This window comes from Bison bison, unplaced genomic scaffold (genome assembly GCF_000754665.1).
Source record: "Bison bison bison isolate TAMUID 2011002044 unplaced genomic scaffold, Bison_UMD1.0 scf7180017864043, whole genome shotgun sequence".
NCBI lineage: Eukaryota > Metazoa > Chordata > Mammalia > Artiodactyla > Bovidae > Bison > Bison bison.
Window position 1 is genome coordinate 7,372,483 of NW_011494615.1, and position 14,418 is coordinate 7,386,900.

Consider the following 14,418-nt stretch of genomic DNA (forward strand, 5'->3'; position numbering starts at 1 on the left):
CAGTGATGAAGAGTTCTGGAAATGGGTGTTGGTGATAGTTGCAAAACTGAATATGCTTAATAACACTGAACTAAACATTTTAAAATTATTAAGATGGTAAATTTTATGTTACATGCATTTTTACCACATATAAAAATAGCAAAAAAGTAATGATCATTAAGATAGGGTCAAAGTACAAAAGCTATTAAGAACTTTATTCACAACCTGATTACCATAAATGACTCTATGTAAAAATTTTTGGGAAATCACATGATACCCGTGGTATATCAGAGTAATATAAAAGAACAGAGGAGGCAAGTTAAAGCGACTTACTTTTTAATTAATTTTTATTGGAGTATAGTTGCTTTACAGTGGTGTGATAGTTTCTGCTGTACAGGAAAGTGAATCAGCTATATATATATGTATAGCCCCTCTCTTTTAAATTTCCTCCCATTTAGGTCACCACAGAGCATTGAGTAGTTTCCTGTGCTGTACAGTAGGTTCTCATTAGTTATCTATTGTATGAAGCAACTCTTTCAGAAGTTGCATATTGACATGTATTGCCACAGAGATTGCAATAATTCAATCATGGCTTCGTCTCTTGCACTCTCTACTCACTCTGTTCATACACTGATTTCAGTGATTCTGACTTCAGTGCTGATGTGTTTTTCTAAATTTGGCATATGGACTCGGACCCACTTTGTCTTAAGTCCTACCTTCTTTAAGGTTGTATCATACCGTAGGTAGATCTGCCACCCTCTGCCTCTTGTCACCACCCTCACCCTCTGCTGTTGCATTAGCTACTTGGCATCGGTCCCAGATTTCCTCCTCTTCCCAAAAGAGGATAGTAGCAGAGAATGCGTTTTACAGAGAACTGGTGCTCAAGTGCAGAGTCACTATTTCCAGCATTTGGACAACTTCGTCTCTCAAAACTCCCAGTTCCTCATCCACAGAATAGCAAAAACAGTAGCACTTAGCACATAAGAATATCGTGAGACCAAATGAAGTAATGCCTGTTTCTTGGACATAGCCGGAAGCTCCACAAGGGAGGGCCTTTACAGCTGCAGGCGGGGCACAGTGATTGAGCTGCCACCCTGGGCTGTTGCTGTCTTCCTTCATGCTGAGTCATTTCACCTCCTTGGATCTGAGCTTCTCCACCTAGCCATCACAGACTCAGCATTTCTTTTGCTAATTGCAGGGCTTTAAAAAGTTCTGTTTTTAATTGTAGTAAAAAAAGGAAGCATGTAACATTGAGTTCACCATTGTAGCCATTTTTAAGTATACAGTTCAGTAGTGTTAGGTACATTGGCATTGTTGTATAACAGATCTCTAGAACTTCATCTTGCAAAACTGAAATTCTGTTCCTATTAAACACTAATTCCCTTCCCCCTAGCCCTTGGCACCCATCCATCTACTTTCTGTTTTTATGATTCTGACAACTTTAGGTACTTCATAGGAGTGGAATCATATAGTATCTGTCCTTTGGGGACTGACTTATTAAACACTGAGCATAACATCTCCAAGGTTCATCAGTGTTGTGGCATATACCAGGATTTCCTTCTTTTTAAGGCTGAATAATATTGCATTGTATCTACTACATTTCTTTATCCTTTCATCTATCCGTGCAAATTTGGCTTTTGAAATGCTGCATAGGCCCTTTTATTTAAAAAACCATTTATATATTTGTAACACTGTCTGCAATATTTGAACATAGGAAGTCTTAATGTTTATTTTATAAATGAATGCATTAGTAAATTAATTCAGTGAGTCTTTATCCAGATCTCATAAAAACAGTACAGTCATCCTACATGTTTTCACATTTTGACTAGCTGCTCTGTATTTTAGCATGAAAATATGTAATACTAATTGTTCTTTCCTATGTGTCAAGTTTTGTGCTGAGTACTTTACATGCATTAACTTTTTGTTCCAATCCTACACAACAAGTATTATTATCATCATCCCCAATTTACAGAATAGACTTAAGATTTAGAGAAGTTAATTGATTTGCCCAAGTTGTGTAGCTCAAGCTGTGTTTTAAACCCAGACTACGGCCAGAGATAGAAAACTTAATCTCTGTGCTATAAATACTCTAGTTATTGTACATGAACACTTGTAAGGTCCTCTCCCAATTTTGTGAATATTGGTGCCTTTTAAGATCTTAAAATCAATAACCATCTATGCATTTCAAAAATACTCCTTATATAGTTTGTATAACCGGTGCATAAAAAGTTTCTAAAATGCACACATCTCACCTATGGAAGTACAAAAGTTCTCAAAATAAGTAAAAAATAATGTTCATAGTCGTTAAAGAAGATGCAATTTCCATATCCTCCGTCGTACTGGAAACATCGATAAAATGAGGCCTTATAATTCAACCCAAATGGGAAATTCCCTGGCAGTCCAGTGGTTAGGACTGTACACTTCCAATGCTGGGGGCCTGGGTTTGATCCCAGATGGGGAACTTAGATTCCACAAGCTCTGTGGTGTGACCAAAAAAGAAAATTTCACCCCAAACGTTTGGCTTGGACATGCTTGGTAACACAGTGTGACTAGGCAAGGCAGCCAGCTCCAGCCCTACCTAACATCTCACTGAGACTAATCCTTCTGATTTCATCATCCTTTCCTACTGCCCTTCCTCCCTTTGCTTGCCTGTCTTCAAGCCTGGCTGGTGAGAGATGACTCAGGAAGAAGCCATACAGTAGCCCTAAGGAGGGATAGCCAGCCCAGACTGGAATACAGGTAGAGTAGGCTCCTACAGGTGTAGTAGGGGAATGTCTTCAAGACGAGGAGGGAAAGAGGGAAGAGAAAGGGGGGGATTCATGTAATGAATGAATGTATTGGGAAGAAATTTTCTCACACTGTTTGAGTGGATGTAGGTAATTTGACAAGCAAATGAAAAGTGAAGTATGTATCATAATATAGTATATGCTTAATTTTGAATATTTACACATAATGAGGGCTTCCCAGGTAGCTCCAATATTCTTACCTGGAGAATTCCATGGACAGAGGAGCCTGACAGGCTCCAGTCCTCCGAGTTGCAAAGAGTCGGACACAACTGAGCAAGGACGACTACTCCTGCTACTACTACGCATCATGATGGTAACAATAAAAGCTAACTTCACCAAAAAGCTGCATTAGCTGTGTTTGGGTGGGAGGTATATAGACTATTGAAACCTCACCTTCCCTTGAAAGTGAATAGATAGTGTCTAGAACTATGTATCAGGAGACATTGCTAAAGGTTAAAAGTGTGCTTTGGAAAGGGGCAACCTCATGAGAAGGGAGATTAGGACAGAGGTCTGTGTTTTGTTGGATCTTTTTATTATTGGATTGTTTTGCTGTTTTTTAAAAAATTTTTATTGGAGTAGGGTTGGTTTACAGGGCTTCCCTTGTGGCTCAACTGGTAAAGAATCCACCTGCAATGTGGGAGACCAGGGTTCAATCCTGGGTTGGGAAGATCCCCTGGAGAAGGGAAAGGCTACCGACTCCAGTATTCTGGCCTAGAGAATTCCATGGACTGTATAGTCCTTGGGGTCGCAAAAAGTCAGACATGACTGAGTGACTTTCACTTTAAATTTTCATAGTTCATTTACAGTATTAGTTTCTGCTGTACAGCAAAGTGAATCCATTATACATATACATATCTCCACTCTTTTTTTAGATTCTTTGCCCATATAGGCCATTACAGAGCATTGCGTAGAGTTCCCTCTGCTACACAGCAGGTCTTCATTAGCTATTTTATATATAGTAGTGTGAATATGTCAATCCCAGTCTTCCAGTGTATTCGTAGTAGATGTTTCAAGCCACATACTTCTGCCGCTTTGATTTTCTTAAAAAGTAAATGCCTTACACAAGCACTTGCAGATATTCATGGTGGCAAAAGCATAACCAATAAAAAACTAACACGTGTACATGATATGATTTTATAGTCTGGGGGGAAAGGGTTCATTCGAGATTGCAAGCAGGGATATAAAGACAGGGGGACCTGAAGAAAGAAAAAGAGTATAGAGATGTGAGTATACAGGGGTATGACTTCATATATATTTCTTTTTTTTAAAGTCTTATCCCTACAAAAAAAAGCCTTCTCATCTTTTCCTCTGCTTCCTTGACCCAGTTTGCCCTTTTTTTCCTCTCTCTGTATTTAAACCAGTATTTATGCATTACAAACACCAATCTAAGTGATATCTCAATTCAGAGAATCCCCTACCACACCAGTAATCCATAATGGTACAATTGGGGCACACTGATTCTTGCTTTAGGTCCTTAGATCTCAGTTTTAACACCTTTCCTGCAAAAGAAGTTACCGTTGACATTTCTGATTTTAACATCATGTAAGTTTTGCTGTTTCATAGACCAGCATTTATAACATCACCCAGAAATTCATCAGTGCAGAAGCCCAGGCCTCACCTCAGACCTACAGAATCAGAATCTGCATTCTGTATTCTTTCTAACAAGCTCCGGGGTGTGTGATGGTTTGTGGTTCATATGCATATTAATGTATGAGAAGCACTGATCTAGAGGTATTGATGATAAATAGCACTGATGTTACTTATAATGCATAGTTCTTTGATTTCACAATCCTTTTAGCAATTGTCAAGCAGTTTATGGGCGCCACTTTAAGTCTTCCCAGTTAGCAGCGTGTTTGTGTGTTTTTACATTACATGTTCTTATAGGACATCTATGTACAAATGTATTAATGACAACCCTGAGTCACTTGTGTAACAAGAGCTTGGGCACCTATTGAAATGTCAGGCATTGCTCTAGGTATTTGTGCATTGAAAACTGGAGAAAAATGGCTTCCCTCACAGATTTATATTCTAGTTGAAGAGAAAAGATACGAAAATTACAGCATCCTTGAGATTACAGTGAAGACTGAGGGGAAAAAATCAGGGATGAGGATGCGTAGGAATCTTAAAAAGACCAGCAGTAAGACTTCACAGAGCAGAGTAGCAAGCAAAGAGGTAAAGGAAGTGAAGTGTGGAAGTGTCAATGTAAAAATTAATGATTTGTCACTCTAAGAAGGAAAGAGAAAGTTTTGTTCGAGCTACCCTGAGGGTTATAGCCCATGAGACAGACTTTCAGAAAGCTCTGAGGACTGTTTCCATGCATTGGAGGTCAAAGCACAGTTATATAAATTTTTGAGACAAAGGTTGTACATCAAAGGAACTAACCTGTTGACAGTTTACATAATCCAACAAGGCGAATGGTGAATTACTGTGACCCCTTACAGGACTGAGAAAGGAATGTACCTCCTAAGGAGTTAACCTTGCTGGCACTGGGAGGAAATAGCATTTTTTGGGTGGGTGGCCTTCGCGTGTTTTCTAAAGGGATCTAGTTAATGTGTAATGGAGATGCATGATGCACACTGAAGGGGAGTGGATGGTGGCTCAAATGGACCAAGAGAGAATATGTTCAAATATCTTCTTGTCCCACCTTCACATATATAATTTTACTTTATCAGTAGCAGAATAATGACTTCCAAAGATGTCCAGTCCTAGTTCTGGGAAACTGTGAATATGTTACATTATATGGCAAAAGAGACTTTGCGGGCGTGATTAAGAATCTTGAGCTGGGGAGGGTACCCTGGATTATCCTGGAAGTGGGCCCTATGTAATCATCATAAATGAAAGAAGGAGGCGGGAGAGTCAGTCAGAGAAGGAGATGTGAGGGCCACAGGTTGGACTGATGAGAGCCAAGGGGTGCCGGCAGCCTCCAAAAGCTGGAAGAGGCAGGGAACCAGCCTCTCCCCTAGAACGTCCAGAAGATACACAGCCCTGCCTTAACTCTCTAGTCCAGTGATACTTGTTTCAGACTTAGGACTTCCAGAGCTGTGAGATAATAAATTTGCATTATTTTAATCACCCAGGAATTTGTTACAGTGTATTAGGAAGCTAATACAGGGAGCTGGACATGTGGTTATGTAGACATGCTAACTGCTTTAGCAAACACCTCCAAAATTGCAGTAGCTTGGGAATTCCCTGAAGGGCCACTGCAGTGGCCGGGGTTCAACCTCTGGTTGGGAAACTAAGATCCCGCAATGGTCTTGGCATGGCCAAAAAAAAGACTAAAAACAAATGTAGTTGTGACCTTTAATTGAATTCTGGATTAAAGAAAAAACTATAATAAACAATTTAAGGACAAATGGAGAGATTCAGAAATGAATAAAATAATATACATTAATGATATATAATAATAGAAAATAAATAACTTCTTTAATTGAAGTTAAAAACTTGGGGATGTAATGAAGATACTATAATTCTGTTAGAGAATTTCTTTACTCTTAGAATACATTGTGAAGTATCTATGTAAGGATGTCATGAAATCTGCAACTTAATTTCACATGTTTAAGCAAATAATAGGTGGATAAAGAGAAAAAACAAATACAATATTAACAATAGTCATATATCACTAAAGAATATATAGGTGATCATTTTCATGTTCTTTCAAATTTCCTATAAGTTTAAAAATTTTTAAATACATAGAGAAAAAATAAGAAAGATTTAAGGTAGTTTGGAGAAGCATAATATTAAATTTGTCTAGGAGGAAAAAAAATTACCTGTTCTGTTTTTGTTTTTGTTTTTTGAGATAAAGGGCATTTGGAAGCATATGGATTACCAGACCCACACAATTCTCTAGGTTAGAATGTTTTCAGTCATTCATCATAGAGTAAAACATTCAAGAAACTGCCATGTGTCTGGGGCATCTCAGTGAAATGACTGACTATAAGCTGTAGCACTGTCCACATTGATATATGGTCAAATAGCATTTCATCCTTTGTTGGTTTTATGACATAGTCAAAGACACCATGACAGATGTCTGTGCTTGGATTGCCTGCTTATCCAGGGCACAGTAGTCAGCTCATTCTTGTTGACGGGATACGTCAGAGACTCTTTGGAGATTACACACAAGAGCAAACACATAATGCTTATCGTGAACTGTGCAGAGTTTCAAGCTCAGTCAATGTATTATTTAATCTTCATAACGACTCCATAAAGAACATATACTATTATCTCCATCTTACACATGAAGAAGCTAAGGTAAAGAGGGGTTTTGTAACTAGTCTTAGATCACACAGTAATAATTGGCAGAGCTGGAATTCAAATCCAAATTTAGCTCCACTGTCTAACCTACTGACTCCTGTTCAGAAGAGTACCTGACCCTTACTTGTGGTTATGCATTCTTTCAATACATGGTGTTCATATTCTTAGTGACATACTTCCAGTTCTCAAAGTCTGGTTGAAGGGCATTCTCCCATGCAACTACAGAACCAGGAAGGTAACATTCTAATTTTATTTTTTAATATTTATTTGACTGCACCAGGTCTTGTTGCAGCACACAGGATTAGTTCGATCTTTGTTGCATGCTCTTATTTGGGTTCTAGTTCTCTGACCAGGGATTGAACCCAGGCCCCCTGTACTGGGAGCACAGAGTCTTAGCCACTGGACCACCAGGGAAGTTCTAACATTCTCATGTCAAAGGCAAAGGGCTTTTATCAAATCCTACCTAATTATATTGTTATCCACCAACCTCACAATGAGCATATTTGTTAACTGTTTCAGGAACAAATTTTAATAGTTTTTTGTCCAGCTGACTTGAAGTATTTCAAATATTTTCCTGCCTACTTGTTTGTTCAGTTCAGTCGCTCACTCGCATCCAACTCTTTGCAACCCCGTGGACTTCAGCACACCAGGCTTTCCTGTCCATCACAAATTCCTGGAGCTTGCTTAAACTCATATCCATCAAGTTGGTGATGCCATCCAACCATCTCATCCTCTGTTGTCCCCTTCTCCTCCTGCCTTCAATCTTTCCCAGCATTGGTCTTTTCCAATGAGTCAGTTCTTCCATCAGTTGGCCAAAGTATTGGAGTTTCAGCTTTAGCATCAGTCCTTCCAGTGAATATTCAGGACTCATTTCCTTTAGGATGAACTGATTGGATCTCCTTGCAGTCCAAGGGACTCTCAAGAGTCTTCTCCAACACCACAGTTCAAAAGCATTGATTCTTTGGTACTCAGCTTTCTTTATGGTCCAACTCTCACATCATGACTACTGGAAAAACCGTAGCTTTGACTTGACAGACCTTTGTTGGCAAAGTAATGTCTCTGCTTTTTAATATGCTAGAATCCCAGGGACGGGGAAGCCTGGTGGGCTGCCGTCCATTGGGTCACACAGAGTCGGACACGACTGAAACAACTTAGCATCAGCAGCAGCTAGGTTGGTTATAGCTTTTCTTCCAAGGAGCTGCTGCTGCTGCTAAGTCGCTTCAGTCATGCCCGACTCTTAGCGACCCCGTGGACTACAGCCTACCAGGCCCCTCCGTCCATGGGATTTTCCAGGCAAGAGTACTGGAGTGGGTTGCCATTGCCTTTTCCACTTTCAAGGAGCAAGCATCTTTTAATTTCATGGCTGCAGTCACCATCTGCAGTGATATTGGAGCCCAAAAAAATAAAGTCTGTCACTGTTTCCATTGTTTCCCCATCTATTTGCCATGGAGTGATGGGACCAGATGCCGTGATCTTAGTTTTTTTGAATGTTGAGTTTTAAGCCAGCTTTTTCACTCTCCTCTTTCACATTCATCAAGAGGCTCTTTAGTTCCTCTTCACTTTCTGCTATAAGGGTGGTTTCATCTGCATATCTGAGGTTATTGATATTTCTCCCTGAAATCTTGATTCCAGCTTGTGCTTCATGCAGCCTGGCATTTTGCATGATTTTTAATGCATATAAGTTAAATAAGCAAGATGACAATATACAACCTTGACGTATTCCTTTCCCAATTTTGAACTAGTCCATTGTTCCATTTGCAGTTCTAACTGTTGCTTCTTGACCTGCATCCAGGTTTCTCAGGAGGGGTAAGGTGATCCGGTATTCCCATCTCCAAGAATTTTCCACAGTTTGTTATGATCCACACAGTCAAAGTCTTTAGCATAGTCAATGAAGCAGAAGTAGGTGTTTTTCTGGAATTCTATTGCTTTTTCTATGATCCAACGGATGTTAGCAATTTGACCTTTGGTTCCTCTGCCTTTTCTAAATGCAGCTTGAACATTTGGAAATTCTCAGTTCACGTATTGTTGAAGCCTCACTTGGAGGATTTTGAGCATTACTTTGCTAGCATTTGAGATGAGTGCAATTGTGCAATAGTTTGAACATTCTTTGGCATTGCCTTTCTTTGGGATTGGAATGAAAACTGACCTTTTCTAGTCCTGTGGCCTCTGCTGAGTTTTCCAAATTTGCTGACATATTGGGTGTAGCACTTTCACAGCATCATCTTTTAAGATTTGAAATAGCTCAGCTGGAATTCCATCACCTACACTATCTTTGTTCGAAGTGATTCTTCCTAAGGTCCACTTGACTTCAGACTCCAGGATGTCTGGCTCTAGGAGAGTGATCACACTATTGTGGTTATCTGGGTCATGAAGATCTTTTTTGTACAGTTTTTCTGTGTATTCTTGCCACCTCTTTGTAATATCTTCTGCTTCTTTTTGGTCCATACCATTTCTGTCCTTTATTGTGCTCATCAAAAACGTTCCCTTGGTACCTCTAATGTTTTTTACAAAAATGGCCACAATTTTCCAATCCCTCCCCTGTTAACAGAATCTGAAAAAAAAAAAGAAGTGCATTTTATTATGTTGAAGCATTTTAAGAATCAGCAAGTAAAAATCATCTTTGCTCCTTGTCAGCATTTATATCCACATAATTGTGATTTTGCATCGCCTCCTGCTAAGAGGTTGAGTCTGTTTCCCCATCTCTTGGACGAGGGCTGGTCTTATGACTTGCTTTGGCCAAGATATTTCAGCAGACGTGATAGTGCTCAAGTTCTGGGCTGATCAAGTCCTTATACTGTCTCTTGCAACCCATTCAACCACCACGGGCATAAAGCAGGGCTAGTCTGCAGGAGAGTGGGAAGCCATACATTGAAACTCAAATCAGCCCAGTTGTCCCTGCCAAACTCCAGATGTAGGAGAGAGCTGGCCAAGATCAGCAAAGCCATCCCACGGCTTACTGCAGTGGCATGAGGAAGACTGGCTGAGCTCACAATAGTTGCCCAACTGAGCCCAGCTGGTTGACCCACAGAAGCATGAGCCAAGTAAATGCTGGTTGTTTATGCCAGTAAATTCTGAAATGGCTGGTTGTACAGCAGAACCTGACACTGCAGCTCAGTAACTTCCCAAACCTCAGTATGTCCCATAGGGACATCTAGCACCCCACTGTCTTAATCTCTCCAGGCTACTATGATGAAATACCACAGACTGGGTGGCTTATAAACACCAGGATTTATTTCTCACAGTTCTGGAGGCTGGAAGTCTGAGAATAGTGGTCCAGCATAGATAGGAGAGGGCTGTCTTATGGGTTGCAGACTTCTCATTGTGTCCTCACATGGCAGAAGGGGCTAGGGAGCTCTGTGGGACCTTATGAGCTCATCACCTCCCAAAGGCCCTGCCTTCTAATACTATCACTTGGATTTTTGAGGGGACACGAGCATTCACTCACTAGCTCCCAGAACCGCTTAACAGAGAAAGCATGCATATTTTGAAATGGTTAAGCGTAAGCCCAAAACCCATCACACAGAAGCATTTCAAAATCATGCTAACTTGTGAGCATTTGAAAATCATGCTATCTATCTATCATTCATTTTTCTCAAGTAAAAGTTAATTGCTGTGCAGAATTCCAAGCAGGTAGCACTTTTTAATCCAGCACTCAAATGTGAACATTTCTTAAAGATCTGATTTTCTACATCAGAAGCTTGTCCTTCCTGTTTACCAGCTGTCTTCCTGGCCATTAGCTGCCACTAAGTTCTGATTGGATGAAGGCTGTCTAAGAGCAGTTGTTCTTCAGCTGATCCCCAGGGTCCCATCTAATTGAGAGAAAATGATAGGTATGGGATCACTGACTATGGCTATAGCAGTCCTTTCTATTGAAAGCTATATCAGCTTCTTCCACTGTCTTACAAGAACAAAGTTTTCTTCAGATGTGGCTAATCTTCACCGTTACTGGCAACATAAAATTCTAGTGGTGAGGTTTTAGGCTGTCCTGCAAGAAGTAGCTCTTCAATTTCGTTGCTCTTTTCAATGAAAGTTTCTGTATGGGTATATCCTAGACTTACTCCCAATCTGTGTATTCTTTGGAGTTGTAGTGTATAAAGGCCATTTTCATAGTAATCTATTTATAGGAAATTTATGTATTAGGGAAATAAAACTTTTTGTCCCTGATCTAAGTCCTAAATAGTATTTTCCTGTTCTCCTTTAAATTTAATTATGGCAGTGGTTGTTAGGAAGAAAAGTATAATTTTTAGGTTGTCAAATATTATCCACCTCTTAAAATTTCTAGATTTTGAGTCATAATTTAAAAAGCCTTGTCCTCTCTGAATATCTAAAATTTTTATGTTCTCATATTTACTTCTAGTGTTTTACGATTTTGCTTTCCATCCTTTCCAATCTTTTTGGAAAAAACAATGAATCCACTTTTAATTTATTTTGGTATGTTTTTCAGTTGGTTAACTTGATTCCCATATCATTTACTGAATGTTCCATTTTCTTCCACTATTTGAGATGCCAGTTTTTATTGCACAGTAAGTTTCCATATGCATATTGATCTGTTTCTAGATTTTTCATTCTCTTATTTATTTATTCATTCACCAATACACACTCTTTTAAATATTTAGATTTATAAATATTTTCATTTGACTTTTTCAAATTTGGGGGGCTATTTCTGCTTATTTATTTTCCCATATTAATCTTAGAATCAGCTTGTCCAGTTAAATATTTGTTACTATTTTTATTGGAATCATATTAAGTTTACTGTCAGCTTATGGAGAACTACCATTATAATACTGGATGTAGTATTTTTAGATTCTCAGGTGCCTTAGTGGTAAAATGCCAATGTAGGAGACGCAGGTTCAATCCCCGGGTCCAAAAGATCCTCTGGAGGAGGGCATGGCAACACACTCCAGTATTCTTGTTGAGAAAATCCCATGGACAGAGGAGCCTAGTGGGCTACAATCATGGGGTCGCAAAGAGTCGGACACTGCTGAGTGACTGGACACACTGCTGAGTGTTTTCAGTTTTCAATGTACATTTGTATTTATCAGAATTAAAAATCTTTGCTCACATAATTCTTTATACTTCATAAGTTAGTTCCTAGATACCACCGTGTTATTTTCACTGTCTTCCCATGACATTTGCAGATATATGAGCAGATAGTCTATAAACAGTGATAATTTTAACCTCCTTTCCATTTTTATACCTTGAATTTCTGATCTAATTCTTCTATTTTAGTTCCTTCAAAAACCTATTAAGTGATAATGATGAGTGTGGCTCTTCTGGCTAAAAATACATCTACCAACTCTTTGACATTTGTCCCTTCAAAAGATGGTTTTGTCTCTTTCTCCTTGAGAGCCCTAGACCCCTTTCTCCTCCACGAGAGCCCTGGACCCTTTCCTACTTGAGGGCCCCAGACTCCTTATCAACCTATCTAAGAATTAGCTCTCTCAGGTGGTGCCAGTGCCATGTTTTGAGGATACTCAAGCAGCAAAGGAGTCTGCTGTCGCCCCGTTTGTTTAACCTATACACTGAGAACATCATAAGAAATGCCAGGCTGGATGAGTTACAAGCTGGAATCAAGATAAGCAGGAGAAACATCAACAACATCAGATATGCGATGATACCACTCTAATGGCAGAAAGCAAAGAGGAACTAAAGAGCCTCTTCTTGATGAGGGTGAAGGAGGAGAGTGAAAGAGCTGGCTTAAGACTAAATATTAAAAAGACTAAGATCATGGCATCCAGCCCCATTACTTCATGTTAAATAGAAGGGGAAAAGATGGAAGTAGTGACAGATTTCCTCTTCTTGGGCTCCAAAATCACTGTGGATGGTGACTGCAGCCATGAAATCAGAAGACGATTGCTTCTTGGCAGGAAAGCTGTGACAAACCTAGACAGTGTGCTGAAAAGTAGAGACATCACTCTTTCAACGAAAGTCTGTATAGTCAAGGCTATAGTCTTCCCAGTGGTCACATATGTTTGTGAGAGTGGACCATAAAGAAAGCAGAACGCCAAAGAATTAATGCCTGTGAACTGTGGTGCTGGAAAAGACTCCTGAAAGTCCCTTAGACAGCAAGGAGATCAAAGCAGTCAATCCTAAGGGAGATCAACCCTGAATATTCACTGATGCTGAATATTGACTGATGCTGAAGCCTAAGCTCCAGTATTTTGGTCATCTGATGTGAACAGACAACTCACTGGAAAAGTCCCTGATGCTGGGAAAGATGGAGAGCAGAAGAAGAAGGTATCAGAGGATGAGATGGCTGGATGGCATCACTGATCCACTGAATGTGAACTTGGGCAAACTCCGGAAGATGGTGAGGGACAGGGAGGCCTGATGTGCTGCAGTCCACGGGGTCACAAAGTCACTACTGGGTGACTGAACAACAACAAGCAGCCCTGTGGTCCCAAATGTTGAGTCACTGAGGTTTCTGGCCAACAGTCATGCAAGTGAGCTTGGAAGTGGATCCTCTTGCCTGGTTAAGCCTTCACGACTGCAGCCTGAGCTAATGTCATGACTGTGACTTTATAAGAAATGGAACCAGAACAAACAATACAAATAAGCTGCACCTCCCCCCACAACGTGTTGGTACAGTTTTTGCTTATTGGAGTAGGTTATAAACTGATTCAAAAGACCTACAAAGTTTAAAACTGAATTGTATCAGATTGGAAGGGACAGGGACAGTACAATATGAAGAGAGGTCTTCAGACCTCTGCACAACTATGGACAGGAAGCAGCTGAGAAAACGACTTAGCTTTAAACATGGGCTACTTTTTATGCAACTGGAAGGATAACTCAGAAGGTGCAGCCAAGAGCCCAAAGGATGGAGAAAAGAGCCACTGAATATTCCCAGGAAGTTGAGAGAGTCCTAATCAAGGAACCGACAGTATTTACCCAGTTAGATTTCAGACTTTTTATGGACTAGTAACTACTGTGTGCCTTTTATTGGTGTCCTTTTAGAAGGGAAATGCCTATAGAGGCAGAGTCTCCTGTGCATCTCTCATCATTGCTCACTACTGATGTGGTAGTGATTGGTGCAGATCCGCTGTCTTTTTAATTCACAGAACTTCACTTGGAGAGGAACCACTTGAATTACACCCAAGAAACTACATCCAAGAGCCTCATCTACTCCAGGACCTCACAAGATTTTGGAGCGTAATGCTGTAATGGGATGAGACCTTTACACGGGCCTGGGGAGAAGATGACTTTATGCTGCCTGTGGAAAGAATGCAAAGTATTTGTGGCCACAGGGTGATTCTGGAAGTTTTAAGGCATGATCCTCAAATGATTTAACTCTCCACCCATCAATCCGATTGTGTGGCTGCTTGACTAATAGAATACAATGCAGAATAAAGATTCTGTATCAGTTTCTGGCCCCAGGCCTTAAGGAAAAAAAAAATCAATGATA